Source organism: Seriola aureovittata, chromosome 19 (assembly GCF_021018895.1).
Source record: "Seriola aureovittata isolate HTS-2021-v1 ecotype China chromosome 19, ASM2101889v1, whole genome shotgun sequence".
NCBI lineage: Eukaryota > Metazoa > Chordata > Actinopteri > Carangiformes > Carangidae > Seriola > Seriola aureovittata.
The window spans coordinates 109211-126914 of record NC_079382.1 but is presented as its reverse complement, the minus strand read 5'-3'; the positions used below and the strand labels follow the sequence as shown (position 1 = coordinate 126914).

General features: G+C 38.1%; 1 protein-coding gene across 1 annotated transcript in view; it reads left to right on the top strand.

The window, feature by feature from the left end:
* The window catches only part of kcnk10a (potassium channel, subfamily K, member 10a), a 72377-nt gene that overhangs the window by 19199 nt on the left and 35474 nt on the right, over positions 1-17704 (top strand). The gene's annotated exons all lie outside the window — the stretch shown is intronic.

Here is a 17704-nt window from a genome sequence, read left to right as displayed (position 1 = left end):
TTCTCTACCTATCTTTTGGATTGACATCTGTCCAAGATGAGTTTCAACAGAAAGTCAATGAGACATATGAAGGTCTGCAGGTAGTCATCACGATAGTCAACAATGTCCTTATCTACAGCAAGTTAAGAAGAGCATGAAAAAAACCTCCATGCTCTGCTGCAGCACTCCAGAGAGTGGGCAGTTAAATTCAACCCAGGGAAGAGCATGATCTGTATCACTGAGGTTAGCTGACCCAAACCAGCTGTGAGAGACAAGGAGCCACCAGAGACAAAGGTCAGCTGGAAACAGTCCCGAGCATACTTACCTACTAGTTTGCCCCTGGGCTCTCTGACATGCACAGCATGGCAAAGCAGTCCTAGGGATGGGAATCGATAAGATTTTATTGATACCAATGCCATTATCGATTCTGCTTATCAGTCCAATTCTTTATTGCTTTCTGGCTGAACACATGATGGTTATTTTATAATATTATTTACTGAAAGATGTGCGTCCATATTGTCCAATATGCTCAGCTAATCCACATTTGGAATTCAGTAATTTATCAATGGACAGTGTCAGTCCAGAATTGGAACTAAACCTTGACTGAGAGACCAGATGTTCATTGTTTTAAATTATGAGATATATGCTAATGATGCGCTGGCAACAAGTTGCAGCAAGTCCGTATAGCTCGTAGTTTTTTGCAATATATTTGTATATATTAGTATATTATATTAGTAGATGATGCCATCCTTTACATGCTCCACCGGGCCCATTATTACATGGATGAACCAGGTAGTTGCATGAGGATTATGTTCTTTGATTTCTCAAGTGCATTTAACACCATCCAACCACCCATTCTTAAAGACAAGCTGGAAGGGATGGGGGTGGATCCCTGCTTCATGTCCTGGATTGTGGATTATCTGACAAGACGGCCACAGTACGTCTGGTAACTGTGTCTCAGCGACAGTGATGAGCAGCACTGAGGCTCCACAGGGGACTGTTCTGGCTCCGTTCCTGTTCACCCTGTATACGGCAGACTTTAAATATAACTCTGAGTCCTGCCACATCCAGAAATAATTAGATGACACAGCTATTGTGGCACGTATCAGGAACGGGCAGGAATAGGATTACAGGGATCTGATGATGGCCTTCAGAGAATGGAGCGACAAGAACTGCCTCCTTCTGAACACCTCCAAGACCAAGAAGATGGTCATGGAGGTCTAGGCCCTCCCTTTGTCAACATTCAAGGGAAGCAGATTTGCGGTTTTCTTGGTCCTCCAAATATTATCGTGACTTCCACAGGTCCCTTTCCTTCCTATTCTTAACATTTCAGACTTCACCTTGCTCTGGAAAACATGCAGGCATCGATAAAAGGAACTTGAGGTGTACAATTCTGGTGTTTCTGAAAATTTAGAACTGGTTCTCAACTGTATCCGGCAGATATTTTGATCTTCACAATACAACAGCCTCTGATGTGATGCACAATCTGAAAGCAGCCTTTGCCAGACACGCCATTCTGGAGACTGTTATATTGGCTAACGGCAGAAAGCGCAAATTCAGAGTTTGAAATCTTTGCTAGCATATCAGGGTTTACCCATATCATCACCCATATCACCATCAGTCCACATTATCCCCAAAGCAACAGCCTTGTTGAGAGCTGTGCAGATTTGCCAAATAACTTTTAGAATAGGCAGTGGTGGTCATGCCATGTCCATTGACAGAGCATATACCACGACAGGTCAGCCAAGCCGATGTCACCTGCATTGAGGAATCCAGAAGAATGAAAACCAGAAGTTATCATCGAGCCAGCTGATACTGACAGATGACACCACACCACACACAGCTGGAGGAGGACAAGAGTACTGACCAATCAGATATCACCTCAACGAAAACCCTCAGTACTCAATCTGATGAAAGCTGATCACAATAGGCAGAATGCATCACACAGCACACCTCACTGCAGGCAACAAGCTGTGTCTTACCTGACAAGGTTAATGCCGGAAAACGCATAATTGTCCTGGACTTGTAAACATGTAAAACGGTGTACGCAGTTCATTGAAAAGTATACTTAATATACTCCACTGTTTAAGCAGGTCAAGTTATAGCTGAATAACAGAACTTTTGCGATGGTTTTGTTTAAGTGTTGCATTATTAATTTGACTTTGGTTTGCTCTATATGAAGTGGGTGTGGTTAGGAACACTACACTGATAATGACTGTTTTCAGAAGTATATGTATTGGTTGTCTAAATGGTGCTCCCCCTCTCCGACTGTAGACCAAAGAAAATTTAATACTGCAGCTACCATATAATCTGGTGCTGTAAAATACTTTAGGAAATAAGTCACTAACTCACTATCTACTCTGACCCATCACTCTGCCTCTGAGGAGACATACATGCTGTGTATTTGTTGTATGCTAAAGTAAATAAGAAATGCAAGGAAAGGGACCTGTGGAAGTCAAGACTAGATTTGGAAGACCAAGAAAACTGCAGATCTGCTGAGCTGAAAGGCTCCAGAATGAAAACCCTCCATATGACTACTGACAAGCTGCAAGAAGGTTCAGGTGTGCAGTGTTGATCCACAACAACCCTAACCCTCTACATGGAAGATTCATCAGGAGGAAACCTTACCTGCAACCTCATCACAAAAGTCAACGTCTGAAGTCTACAGTACAACATATTGATGAGCCAGAGTGTTTGTGGAGACAGGTGCTGTGGACAGATGAAGTTAAAGGTGCAAAGTGTAAGATCTTGCCAGAATTTGTTTAAAATGTTCAAAAAAGGAACACTACCAATAGTATGTGAAGGAGCGACAGTGATGATGTCATAACCAAATACCTCCATCTATTTTATTTTATAGATATCTACTGAAATGAGCATGCTAACCAACTAGCTGCATCCCGCACCATGTTGTAATACCACATAGTGACACTAGTTGCTGTGTTAGTCAGTGTAGCGTGTAGAACAAGAGCTTCCTCCAGCAGTTTAAAGGGGACATATTATACAAAATGCATGGTGCATTTCCATGGTTTTCTATCAGTAATATGTGTCCCTGGCCTGTCTACAGACCCCCCAAACATGAGAAAAGTCTATCCTAGTCTTTTGCTTGAGCCACCTTTCAGAAAATGTGTGCTCACACAGGCCAATTGGAGATTTTCCCTTGATGTCGTCATGAGGGGAGATGACACCTCCCCCCAGGTGGGTGACACTCCCCAAGCTAGGTGTGTGTTCCGCCTACTGAGTCTGCCTTGCAGCCACTATCGTTTATTCCCTTGAATCACGGCTCCGATAAAACTGTGTCGAAGGTACGAGCGATGCACGCTAGTTGCTCGCTTGTTGACTGTACAAACCAACACAGAAGTCTTTTTACCCCCTATGTCTGAGGATCTGAAGACCCAGTGGATTTATTTTATTTTATTTTTGATGGAAATGTCCTCCTAAAGTGTTGCAGCAGGCTAACCATTTCACGTCGGACTGCTTTCTCAACGAGGGCCAGTACAAACAAACACAACATACATGAAATAAATATTTTGTTAACATTAACACTAGTATATGCACATTTTACTCCATTGATGAGACTAATGTCAGTAAAGTTTACTCACCAGAGGCTCAACCATCATATATACACACACATCCTCCGGCACAAATGCAGATCACACGGCTCTCATCAGTCCGGATTTCACTTTAGAAGAAGCAGGGACACGGAAGTTCAACAATGTATATTTTTTCACTAATGAAATTTAGCAAGGTTCATGTGGCTAATAGTTTGAGCTAGCGCCACGGCTGCTAATAAACAACTCACGGTTTCCCACGTTTCCTTTGCAGAATACACGGTCCGCTAATCAATCCACAGCAAGGAAAAAAAAAGATTTGACTCTCTGCGCCAATTAAAGCAGGGATATGACGAAATATCTTGCACAAAAAATATCTGCAGCAAAAAGTCAGCATGTAGCCGCCTCAACGCAGTCCGGCCGAGAGCAAGAGATAAAAAAAAAAAACACGATGACACGTACACCCTGACGGCGTCTGATTGGTTAAGTTACATCATGTAAACCTTGTACATTTTGAGTGGCACATTCACCACACTTTGAAATGAAATAAAACACCCTTTTTGACAGATATAAATGAAATTTGTGTACATTAATATTTTTTCCTATTCATTAACATATTCAAGATTTTAAATCATTTATCCTATTTATTCATCTGCCACATAAAAATATGAATTTATTTATTTCACTAATAACTGGTAACTGGACTTCTAATAAGGGCCTAGTAACCTGGGTTACACATTCCCACAAACAGTGGGAAAGTCCTGAAAGTCCTGAAAAGTTGTTTTCCTTCCCATGTCAGTTTGCCTTTAACAGACACTGCTTTCATCTCTTCATTTCTGTCCTTCCATCTGAGAAAACGCATAATAATATTTCCATCCGGTCCGGGATGGGACGCAGCGAACGGTGGGCACGTTATGTCGCACACTGCAAATTTGAAATCGCTAATTTAACTCCCTCACAGTTAAAATTAGCAGTGACCCAGTGTTTATATGGGAACCACTGGTTCAGAGTTAAATTAACACTTTTAATAGTGTTGAGATTATTAACACTATCACAGTGTTACTTAACAAACTCTGATGGTGTAAAATATTAACACCCAAATGAATACATTTAAATTAATTAGCACAACAACAGTCTTACTTTAAACACTGTAATAGTATAAAATATTGACACCAATATGGATAGTTTTAGATGAATTAACACTACAGTAGTGTTACACCAATATGGATACAGTGTTGCTTCACAAACCAAGTGTAAAATATTAACACCAGTTTATTTTAATCAACACTATGATGTTATTGATCAGTAATGTTATGACCAGTAACACTGATGTAAAATGTATACTTAACTAGTATTTACTGTGCTGCTGATACAGCATATATGGACCACTGGTATTAACAGTTAAAATGTACATGAAATAATCCCTCCAAAAATGACTGCATCAAAAATATTTATTTTCCATTAACTTAAATAATGCAACTGTCTGGCACAACATAAAAGTTAGAATCTACACCATAAGACATTTGGATATCAAAGGGTTTGAAGTATCTCAAGTCATCAGGTCTGACAACTGAAACATTATGCACCGTGTCAACAACATGAAAGGCATGGAAATGTTCTACAATTTCAGTCTCCATTTCAGATAATAAAAAATAAATGTCACCTTTAAGACAGATGCAAAGAATCTTATTTAGCACTGGCATCTCATTGACAAAATCTGTGCAAGCCATGTTGTTTAAGTTGTAACACTTATTTCACTTGAAATATCAATCTGAAAATAATCTGCAATCACATCACCATGTTCAACATCAGTCAGTATTTTAGATGACACAGGTCCAGATTCAATACCTTTAGCAGAAAGTGATTCCCAGTGATAGGCAACAGCTATTTGGTGTTTCTTGGCAAGTGTCTTAGTTATGTTCTTGAAATGTTTTAAACTGGATTTAAAGAATTTGTGTTTTGCCTCATACCTCATACTCCAAACGTGTACTAATGGACCAATCTGGCATATACATTCAGGATAATGGATCATGAAGTGATGTTTTGGGATTAAATTATTCTGAGGATATAAAACTGTAAATAATCTATGGTGCTCTTCAATTAGATGTTTCAAAAACACAGTCATTCCCTCTGTAATACAAGGTGAAAACACTATGTTCACAATATGCAACAACAGTAACAACAAATGCCAGTGTCTGTCACCTTCTGGTACAATATCTCCAAAGATGAGAGAGAAGTTCCGAATAAGGCACAATGTTTGACTGGCATTAAGCCCAATACCATTGCCAGTAGAGAAGATGTTTACGCCTGTTGGTCGATTTTTTTTATCCATGAATCCATAGTTGAATGCATATACACGCTGGAGTATGTTTTCATAAGAAATGAAGTTCTGCTTCAAATATTCAAACAATAACTTAATCTCATATTGTCCTACACCTTCTCCTTGAATTTGTAATGAACCTTTGATTTTGAATATAATGGGTGATTTTGATAGTACTTTCCGTCACAGAAATCCTGATATAAGCTAACGACAGTGGCACACTTATTAATTTGACTGCAAACTACTTTATTCTTGAAAATGAACTCCAATGTTTTTAACAGTGGTATGTAAATGAAAGTGTCATTTACTGGAACCTGTTCATATATCCAGATATTTTGTTTCTCTTCGAGTCATATCTCACTCCTAAATGAATTTCAAGTGGTTCAACAACACCCCATTTTTCACTAAAATACTTTGTCCATTTAGAATTTATGTTTAAGTCAGCATTGAAAATGAAAGCATTGTCAGAAACCTCTTCCACTGCACTTCTACTGGGATTATGAGCAGGCACTGCACTTTACACTTGTTCTTTAAGATTTGCACGAGCATCATTGACATACACCTCCATGCTTTCAATAACTGATAAGAAAACATTGTTAGCGACACCACTGCCTTGTAACTTTGCTGTGATTGAAGCACACATATCTTTTGTCTTATCTTTTGACATTTGGGATGTTGAAGGTTGATTTGACATTTGGGATGTTGATGGTTGATTAGTTATATCTGGAATCATGCCAAATGCATCTTCTTGTGAGCTCTGTTCATCTAAATCTGACTGATGTGGTGTTTGTAAATCATTACTTGTGTTAAAAGAACTATGAGAGCCATTTAAGGCTTTCTAAAACCTGCATAACTGTTAAACTGCAATGAACATCCTTCTTGGGCACAAATAAAAACCAATTTCTCGCATGGATATAACCCATGAAAAAAAACTTGCTGAGGTGCTGAATTAATGCACTGAGTGCATTGTGCATGGACCTACAAATATGACACCTATACATATTTTTAGGGAGCTTGTCTCTTGACAACACAAATCTTATAGTCTAAGAAATTAGACTTTCAACCAAAACAAACAAAGGGGGAAAAAAGTGCTGAAGTGCACCAAGTGCATTGTGCAAATACAAATGTGCATACACTGTTTATGAACATGGCTCTTAGCTCCTGTTCATAAACTTGGCTCTTAGCTCCTTCACCTTGGACTCTCTTTAGTGGTGTCAACATCAATATTATAGACAGTTGTCTGGAGAAAACTGTACATGTTGCTGAGAGCATCATCGTAATCTACACTGAAAACGAAGTGCACTTTGAAGAGTTCATCAAACGCTGCCAATGACGTGGTTCCCTGGCAGGGGATGAGCTTCTTGTCGATCACAACGTAGTAAGTGTTGATGGACTGCTTGCTGGTTCCAGCGGCAAGAAGGTATGGCTGGCAAGTTTCTTCCTGGCTCTCCAAGTGTTGTTCAAGGCTCCGGCATGACTGTGGAGAAACTACATGTCAGGTTGAATTGTAGTATTGTCTTATTCTGTGCCATGTTTCCACGCTTCTAATCACAATCAGATCTGCACTAACCAGGGTTTCCACACATTTTCACAGACAAAATTTCAAAACTTTTCAAGCTTTTCACCCATAATACAATATCCATAACCTGGAGAAAGTTTTTGATGTCCTAAAGAAGATTTAGATGTCCTGGAGAAGATTTTAGGAGAAACAGAGCTCTTGTGCCCATGATTAATGTAAGATATGCTAATTACATTACAGACAACAAAATTCTATCAATTTTCCAAAACATTTTGATTTTACTTTTCTGCATGACTTTTCCAGGCCTAGAAAATGATTTAAAAATTCTACCGTTTTTCATGACAATGTGAAGCATGACTTACCTTGTGAAACACAACTCGATGGTCCATGGCCTGAGCTGCACCGATCTTTTGTCTTCTCTTTTTAGAGGGCTGAGGTGGCAGGATATGCAGGAGTAACAAGAGAGATGCCATGTCACTGTCCCACTCTGTAGAAAGAGAAAAAAACTTGTGTATTAGTATAATTTGTCAAATCATGTTTCTTTCATTTCAAAACTATGGAGAATTACATCATACAATCCCACTTTAGATAACAAAAACTCCTCATTAAGCACATGTATATAAGTTTGTGAATGACAATGCATTCAAATTCCACATGTTACCTGGGCAGTCAGAGGCTTCATCATTGTTCTGATTCCTGGGAGACCTCAGCAAACTGTGGATGACTGGGGTGGTTGTAAGGCTCACAGCTTCTTTGATCACCTTCCTTTTGAAGGATGGATGCCACTTTTCAAGCAGTTTGTCGGCTGTTTCTGGTCCAAAAATGAGGTTGAAATCTTGACTTATCTGCAGTGGCAGAGAAATGAAAGAACATGTTTTCTTAAATTTACATTTTTCAAATCACATGTTGCACTTAAATGTCTAATACTTACCAGCCCTTTAGTGTCCAGCAGCCTTGGAAACACTGAGAGTATGTTATCTGACTCATCAGGATTGTGGATGAGGTGCTGTCTATAGTCAAAGGTGTCCTTCATCTTCTGCGGATTATTCTCTTTCAGTGATGTGGCTCATCAACGCTCCTCATCCAACTGACCACCAATCTGAGGCAGCTCCCTCTTTTGTCCTGGACCACCACCTCCTACTGTCTGCATTTTTGTTTCCTTGAATGGAAGTTTTGTGTTCCTCTGAACAGTCTTGAGCCGCCATGCCAGAAATCCAGTGCTATTTATGCTGTCATATAAATGTTCCTGACCAAAGACAGACAAAAGTGTCATGAACCGAGCAGACAGGCAGTGGACCCAAAAAGCAGAGCTGAGGCAGACGCTTAGCAGTAGACAGTTTATTCCAGAAAAAGGGGTCGGTACACAGGGAGTCAGTCAAACCAGGCAGAAGTACAAAATCGTTAGGCAAAAGACAGGAACCAGGAATCGGAATCTTAGGGAATACACGAGGGATCAAAACACAGGGAAACTGAGCCGGAACGCTGGGACAAAACACGCAGACGATCTGACAAAGACACACTGGGAGAGGAGGGGTATAAATACACACAGGAGAGGGGATAATGAGACACAGGTGAAGGCAATGAACAGTCACACACAGGGAGTCAAGACACTGAGAAGAACACAAACAGGAAGTGAGGAGATCCAAATGAAATAAAACAGGAAGTGGAAAAAACTAAACTTGACGGGACCTGACAAAAAGTTAGTGAAAAACAAAAGCCATGAATTAGACAGGATTTTACCACCAAGATATGAGAAAAACAAGGGAGAAAAATAAAACTGCTAATGCTGTGTTTTAAAACAAATGTTTTAGAATAAGGATTTTTTTATGCATAAGAGCAGCAGTAGTGCAGAGTTTGATTGCATCTTAAAGTGATAGTTCAACATTTTGGCAAATTCGCACATTGCCGTAATTGATGTAATTATACAAGTAGGTTCATTACCTTTGATTAGCTTTCCAATACTTACAAAGCAGAGATGGAGTGCTAACTGTAGCACACAGAGTTGAAGCAGACTGTACAGCCCCTCTTTCCCTCAAAACAAAAACACAGCACCCCAACAATTCCAAAACACTCTTATGGACACTTCATGGCTTGCATATTCACCACACTATGTAAAAATAACATCACGTTACGAGAGAGAAAATTTTGAGGTAAATACTGAGAAGCACTGTATCACTCTGCCCAGTAGTTCATACAGGAAGTAGTTCCAGGTGTTTGTTACGTTATGTTTTCATAGCGTGGTGAACAGTCATAACCTGTCCATACGAGTGTTTGAGGTGTTGGAATGCATTATTTGATTATTTTTGCAATGAGCAAATTTGCCAAAATGTTGAACTATCCATTTAAACTATTCAGTGAAATACACTTTGTGATGTGCCTGAGTCACATATGAGCAGAATGTTCATTTTATTTCATAAGGTTAACATGATTATTCTGTACTTCTTTGTTATCTGTAATAGAGATATATGCCTGGGTTAGACAAAAATATGTCATTTCAAAACTGAAAAAAAATAAATAGTATTGCTACTTCTTGAGGTTCTAGTAAATTAGCGCTCTTTAACTTTCTCTACACTTTGCTTTGTCTGTGTCAGATGTAACCAATTATACTTTTTATAATTTGAAAGTGACAAAAAATATTTCCACAAAGCCTCAGTTCTGTTCAATTACAGCTTTTTTGTGTTTTTATCCACATTTTGATGTAGCTGTGGCATTCAGGATTAAAAAGGACAAACAGTTAATAGAAATTGCATGTCATTAGGCTGAAATAATTCACATTGGTTTGAAATTAGAAGAAGAAAAAATAAAGTTGGTTCTTGTTTGTTTACCCAGCTATACCAATTACGCATCGGTGATTTATAAGGGTGGAATAATACTATTACTTAAGTAATGTTTCGTATTACTATAATTGCTGCCTTTTCTCCAATCTCACTCAAGCAAAAAGAAAAAGAAAAAAAATAATGTCAGTGCCGATATGTAATTGACCGGCAGATGAACATGCGACGTGCGTAAGGGTCCGAGGTCCCGCCCAACGCTGCTTGCAGCTTTATTTATTTTTTATTATTGCTGTTTAAAAGCTACTATAAAGGTTATTTAAAATATGGCAGTTGTTCTACAGTATATGGCCAGATTTCTGGAATATTAAGGGCGGTCCAAAAAACTAGCATAAACTCTAACCCTTTCACAATTTATTACTGGGAAAAAAACATCAGTAATCAGGCCCTACCGTACCTAAATAGTTATTCACAATCGTTTAAAAACAAAATAAGTTTAATAGCTGTTAACTACCTAACTCTTGTATTTTAAACTTACCCTTCTGTCTCAACCATATGTCTTGCAAGAATGTTAATCATCTGCCTTCTTCTACTGTCACTGAGAGTCCCCGTCTCTTCATATTCCTCAAGCACTTTTGTCCCTCCTGGTTTTGTCTGTAGAATCTGCTTGATCAGCTAAATGGATCATAACAGCAGTGTTAATGCAAGACAAGAGCAGCAAAGTAATTTCAGACGTCAGGATGATGGTAGGACTGGAGTGATTAAGACAAACCAGATTCTAAAGAAAAATCCATTTTTGGAGGAGCACAGCATCAAGTTTTTGACCTTTTAGTTTGCACAATGGCAATTTAAAAATAAATGCATGAAATTAATCAAAATCAATATAATCTGTTAATCTAAATCAGATTCTACAATTTCATTTAGCAGACGCTTTTATCCAAAGCGATGTACAATGAGCGCTAATACATCACAAGCAAGGAACTAGTTAGATAATGAACTTACATCTCTGGCTGAAGAACTTTGGGATGCCTCTTCATCACTTCTCTTTTGCTTGACTGGTCTTGCTTCACAGTCACTGCTACTGCTGGACACAGACAGGAAACTTCCACCAATTATGGATGATGTGGATAGAGGTGACACAGATGCACCTGAATCTAAAACAAAAAGGTGTATAAATACTTAACATTGCCGCATTGTAGATACGTTTTTGCAATCAACTATGCTAGAAGAATCTACAAACAGCAGCCAAAAAACTATGCCCAATTTTGTGCTCAACAGCCCTGTCCATCCATGGAATATAAAGGTTTATAGGACACCTCTGCTGTAAAATGCATCGCTGGTAGGGATAGGGTTAGAGGTCCTATTTTTGCATTACCTGAGTAACTACTAAGTAATATCTAGAAATTTTGTCATTCAGTATTGAATAAATACCAACTGACTTCAAATTACACTTAGTAACTTTCAGTGTTTGGATGAGGCAGATCAGCTGTGTCCTTGTGTGTTTGTCCTTCAGCTGGACACAGCTATTTGTCACACCCTGAGTGGGGCTCATTACACTGAGTCTCCATCTGCCAGGATGGACACTTGGAGAGCAGACTGGCACTGAGTGTGATATCATCCTGGTCTCTGTGCCCCCTCCCTGCACTTCAGCCAAAATCACACACTATCCAGGGCACACCGAGAAGAAGCCAGAGTCTTATGTAACAGGATGAACACAACAGCTTTACCATCTCATTGTACATTTAAAGTGCATAGATCCTGTTTTAAGAATCACTAATTAAGAAACTGCTATAGTTACTGCAATACAATGTTATATCATCCTCAGTATAGTGGGACTGTCTTTCTATTCTGTGCTCAACAAATGCATTTCCCTGTTTGCTGTTATCCACATAGACGCACAATAATAATGACTCTCACTCAGTTTTAGTCTTTTGTTCTGTCACAGATCTCTCTGTATGCTGTGTAGCGGTTTCGTCCAGTTTGATTAATAAGTCTGTGAAAGAACAAACCCTATAAAGGTTTGTTACAGTCACATGACCTCAAACACACACAGTGATAATGGTTTGCAGAAGCAGTGAAATAAAAATACTCTCTTTAAATGGACCACACAGCACACAGACTCAAAGATGATATTTAAGAAAATCGAAAAAAACACACCCTGGGTTTTCCCGGTGGCCACAGTTGAATCCAATAAATCAAAATATCCTCTACAGGGTTTCCCAGGATCCAATAAACAAAATTCAAACAAAGAAGTTCGGTCAGTTTAGTTCACTCTCGAAATGAAAAGTCACAGTCAGAAATTAAATAATACCCGAAGCAATCACTCTCGGCTTTCGTCGACTCACAGTTACAGAGATGAGTGGGTAATTGTGGTCCATGTACTTTCAGGCATTTTGCTTTATTGTTTTAAAACAAAAACAAGAAAACAATATATTCTCTGTTTCTGTTTCAACCAAATATGAGAAAATGAGAACATCGAATTAGAAGAAGTGATCCAATTCTGGTGTTTGCAAATTCCTTTTTTTCTTTTTCCTTGTTGAATTGAGGAATAAAGAAAAATAGTCAGGTCACACAGAAGTAAAGGTAAATATTTCAAAATAAAAGCTAAGAGGACAGCATAGCCATTCTATAAAAGTACAACATTATGCAAGCACAGATAGATAAAGATCTCACGCTTTCACCTTGTAATTGGCTACCAAATAATATTCATGATCAAGCTAATGTTCACTTTTTATAGCTGTTGTTGGTTGAAGCTGACTCTAGACATCAGTCCTCAGTCAGGCATTACATAGTTGGCAAATCAATCTGCTATGCAGTGTAGATCATTATCATTATTTTTACACTATTTAATCATTAAGAACAAAATAACTGAAACTACATATAATTTATTGGTAGCCGCTAAGTTAGAGTCTACAGACCGAGTTACATCCATGCCAAGTATTCTATTTCTGTATTTAATTAATTGATTGTAAAATGAATTTACATCCATGTAATAGTTTATATGCGAGTACAAAAGTTACTAAAATACAAAATTCCATGATTCCAGATTAAATGTATGTTAATGTATGTAAAGACATCCTCATTCCAGACTTCTTATGTCTGGAATGTATGCTTTTACATTCCATAACTTTCCAGAATTTTAATGCCCTGGTGACAGCCAGTTATACATTCATTAAGTGGTGCAGTTTCAAAATGTAGTGTCTAGTTTTTATACTATCTGATATTATTGTCAGGCTCATGTTGACCACAACATAAAGGCACTCATAGCAAGTAATGAAGTACATTTACTTCCCAGAGTAAATTTTTTCTGCACAAAGCTTGCTCTTCTATGGTTTAGGAGACAAAATTGAGATTCTCATTCCAGCCTCATTTTAGTTTCTATTTTGTCTGATGTGTTTCTTATATGTTTCTTCTAAAATTTAATTGGTTAACAACAGTTAGCAACAGGGGTCATAATTTAGACTAAAGGGAAATAGAACTTGAGGTACAGCTGAAACCAATGATCTCCCCTCCAGGGCTCCTCACCCTGTTATAGTGAGTCATGTGATGACCTTAGTTTCCTCAACCGATGTCCATACATCCACTGTACCACAGCACATGATGTAAGATGCAAGATAAAAGTAAGCACACATTAAGTCTATGGGCTATTTTGAATAGTTTTGGTTTTGCCTTAATATAACAAATTTTAAAAGGTGTACCAAGCCAATGTTTGTTAAAATCAAGCTTTATACAACTATTTACAACAAAATCAGGTGTGGCCATAGGTGATTTCCATTTAATAACGATGTTATTCTTAATAATAATAATGATAATTGATAATAAAAAAATTGTGTAAACATTTTATGTACACCATTGAACTGTATTACAAGGCCTTCCATTCCCTGATTGTGAGGGGGTTCTTAATTAGTGTAAGACATGTAAGGGTAAAATTCAGATATACAACTATTTACAACATTAGTCAACAATAGCCATAGGCACGCCACTCTTGACAGGGCCACACCACAGGACTTCACTTCCAGGTGTCAGGTTCAATTTTTGTCCACCAGGTGGCAGCAGTCCCATGGCCTGTGGGATCATCTCTGTACATGACAATAACAAATTAAAAAAAAGATTCAATATTATACTAGAAATATTTACAGGTAGGAATACCCTATACACACACTCATATTTTTATATGTATATATGTGAGTTTACACATACATACAGTATATACACATATTTCTTGAATAATCTTGAATATATATGTACATATGTATGTGTAAACGTCTTCCTCTATGTGTGTGTGTGTGTGTGTGTGTATTGTGCATATAGTCAGGATTGCTCTAGAATTATATTATATACTTATATTCGCACATAGAAGAAGAGTGTTTACACATACAGTACATATGTACACCAGTGGCGATTGCTCTAAGACTGCAAGGGAAGCTCAGCTTCCCCTAAAATGTCAACAAATAAGTGGTCAAATATGTGCTGTTGTGTGAACATTTCATTGACTAAATATGCGCTAGAACGCGTTTATGTTTTGTTCAGATTGAGCTCCTTATCACAGGTAACCGACACGACTTCTTCTCCTTCATCCCTGCAGCGCCACAGCGCTTTACACAGTGTAGACGCCGAGCGTCTCCTGACTTCAATGGGGAAGCATAGAGTGGGTTGTTCCACTGCAGCGAAACTACACGGTCATTGGATAAATGCTGGGCTTTGTCCCGCCCATCGGACGCTCAGCGTCTCTGGGGGTCTATGGGACAGTGGGCTGGCTCGGACGCTCAGCTTCTGCATGATGATTGGATGATCTGTCTGAGGCTGAGTCCCTTTTTGATTGACAGCGAAATGAGCGAATCAGCGATCTTGAAGTATAAGCATCCACCGGAGCAGTTTTCAAGTTTTTAATTCCGTTGTTCGGAGTTGATCTGGAGACGTTACTGATCCTCAGCGACTTTGTCTTTGTTAAAAACAACTAGCGTTGTGTTTGGCGACTCTCTTCTGTCACTCTGCGAATTTACATTTAAATAAACTGACACATTTTATGATGTAGGCCGAAAAATGAGCTTCCCCTCATTATAAGACCAGCAGCCGCCACTGATGTACACATATATTCAAGATTATTCAAGACATATGTACAGGTAGGTATATTTTATAAACACATATGTATAGACATATAAGAAGATACACATGCACACATATTATATAAAAAGAGTAATAAGTAAAACAAAAAGCAATAAATAAGAGTTTCAAGTCAACACTTTCAACAGTTGCTCCCCGTGATTTTGTTTACGTGTTTGTTTACATTGTATAATTTCATTGTCTCATAACAGTATAAATGGTCTCACTACAATGAAATAGCTACAATTGGGTCTTAGATGAGTACATGACTACAATTAGGCTAGTTGGATCCACAGGACTCTACAGGAGAGGAACAGGAATATGATTTATTTTTTTTCAAATTCTGACTTTTTTCTTTTTTTCTCAGAATTTTGAGATTAAAGTCAGAATTCTGACAGAATTCTGAGATTAAAGTCGGGCCAGATCTGGCCAGAATTTGAGTTTGAAATGTTCAAAAAATTGACCAAGATCTTGATCTATTGTATTTCAGAGATCTCTACTAAAATAAGCATGCTAACAAACTAGCTGTGTTCTGGGCCATGTTGTAATACCACTTTATGACACTAGATGCTGTGTGAGTCAGCGTAGCGTCTACTCTGCCCTCAGTCCCATAAAGAAGAAGAGCTTCTTCCAAAGCTTGAAGTTACGCTAATTCGGGAATAAAAATGAATAAATAAAAAGGGGCCGACTAGCATCACAGAAATGCAGAGATGCCTGAAGCGCATAGAAAGAGATATTTATCTGCATCCTGAAGGACCACTCCAACAAGAAACCACGTTCAATGGCAAAGAAGCAAAACACGGATGAATCCTGGCGTGTTTTTCCACCACTAGAGACAGCTCCGGGTAAATAGATGCGATTTGATGCCGGGCTGCAACTTTTCTTTTAGACTGGTGAGTAGCATCTAATGTTGGTCTGTAGCGAAAAGTATCATTAGTGCAAATGACATATATGTCAAATGACATATAACAAACCGTAGTGACAAACACTTCAAGTTGCATAAATGTATGATTGATGATGTTGACAGACGTTTTACCAATGTAATAGAATTAAGCCTGGTCCTGCGGCTGTTGTCCAGCTAGATGTGTCAGTAACTTTTCTTTTACAATTAAGACAAACAGACTGTTTGATCTAGAACCAACAGGTTCAGGATCCACTGCCTAATGCTGTATTTATTTTAGCATATTCACCCTTACTACTTATTATACACACACAACAGACCTAATGTGTTTGAATATAAAGAACTTGTATGAGCTAAACAAATTGTCCTATTACATGTTTGTCTGTATCAGGACCAGAATTCCAGCCCAGTCATCCCCAGTGATGGACCAGCACTTACTTATCTTCTGCATCTGATCTCATCAATCAACAACCACATTACAGTAACACCTTGGAGTATTATTCCTGGACAGAGCAGATATTGTTTATACTGTGATCTTTTGCACATCCTGCTCAGCAGGAGTTTTGTCAACATTTTTGCTGTTTTTTCATAGTTTTATTTTTTTCAATATGTGTGTCTTTGTATATTTATATTTTTGACTGTTGCAGTATTTTACCTTTTTGTTGTTATTTCTTGTTAATATGTTTATTGTATACTGCACCAAACACCAAACCAAGAACCTACCTGGCAATGTACCTTATTTTCTGATTCTGCTTTATGATGATGTCATCATCCCTTCCTCATGCTGCTGTAGCCTGACACCCATGTATCATGCAGTATCTCCTAGCCTTCAAATTTGTATATGTAAATAAAAACATACTGTTTGTATTACTTGTACTTATAATTTGTTTCAGTGCTATCAACAATTTTAACTATCAACAATAAATGCACATATAAATGATAAATTATAAGGAACATGGGGAAAACAACAACATGATTAACTGGAAAGGGGCATAGAAGTGAAATGCTGCCCCCTGTGGAGGTGGATCAAGTAGCACGATCTTACACTTTATACCTTTAAGGCAACACCATGCAGAAATAATCAATTACACCATTACAGTATGGGGTTAAAAAGTAACACATTATTACTTGCATGCAAAAAACTGCATTGTTTTTACCCAAACTGAATGTTATTAACATGCATGTTAAAGTAGGCATGTTTGCAGAGGGAAGACCTGTAAGTACCATAGATGCCATTTTCATTAACTTATCTTGTGATGAGATGTCAAGGGACCCCCTTGCCAAAATAATGCCTAACCTTGGAGCATTATTATGCTCACTTTCCAACAACATAGTATGACATGCTTTGTACCAATGAATTCCTAGTACATATAATGATTTTGATTCCTGGCACTTTTGTACATTGATGCCAAAAGTAACAAATTAACTACTACAGTAAACTATTTTGCTCAATAACTTACAGCCTTGTGAAAAATAGTTTGATAAATACAAAGATATTAAGACATCTACCTCAGTGTAAGAATTATTGCAAAAATGTCTGGATATTGCCCTGCCTGTATTACT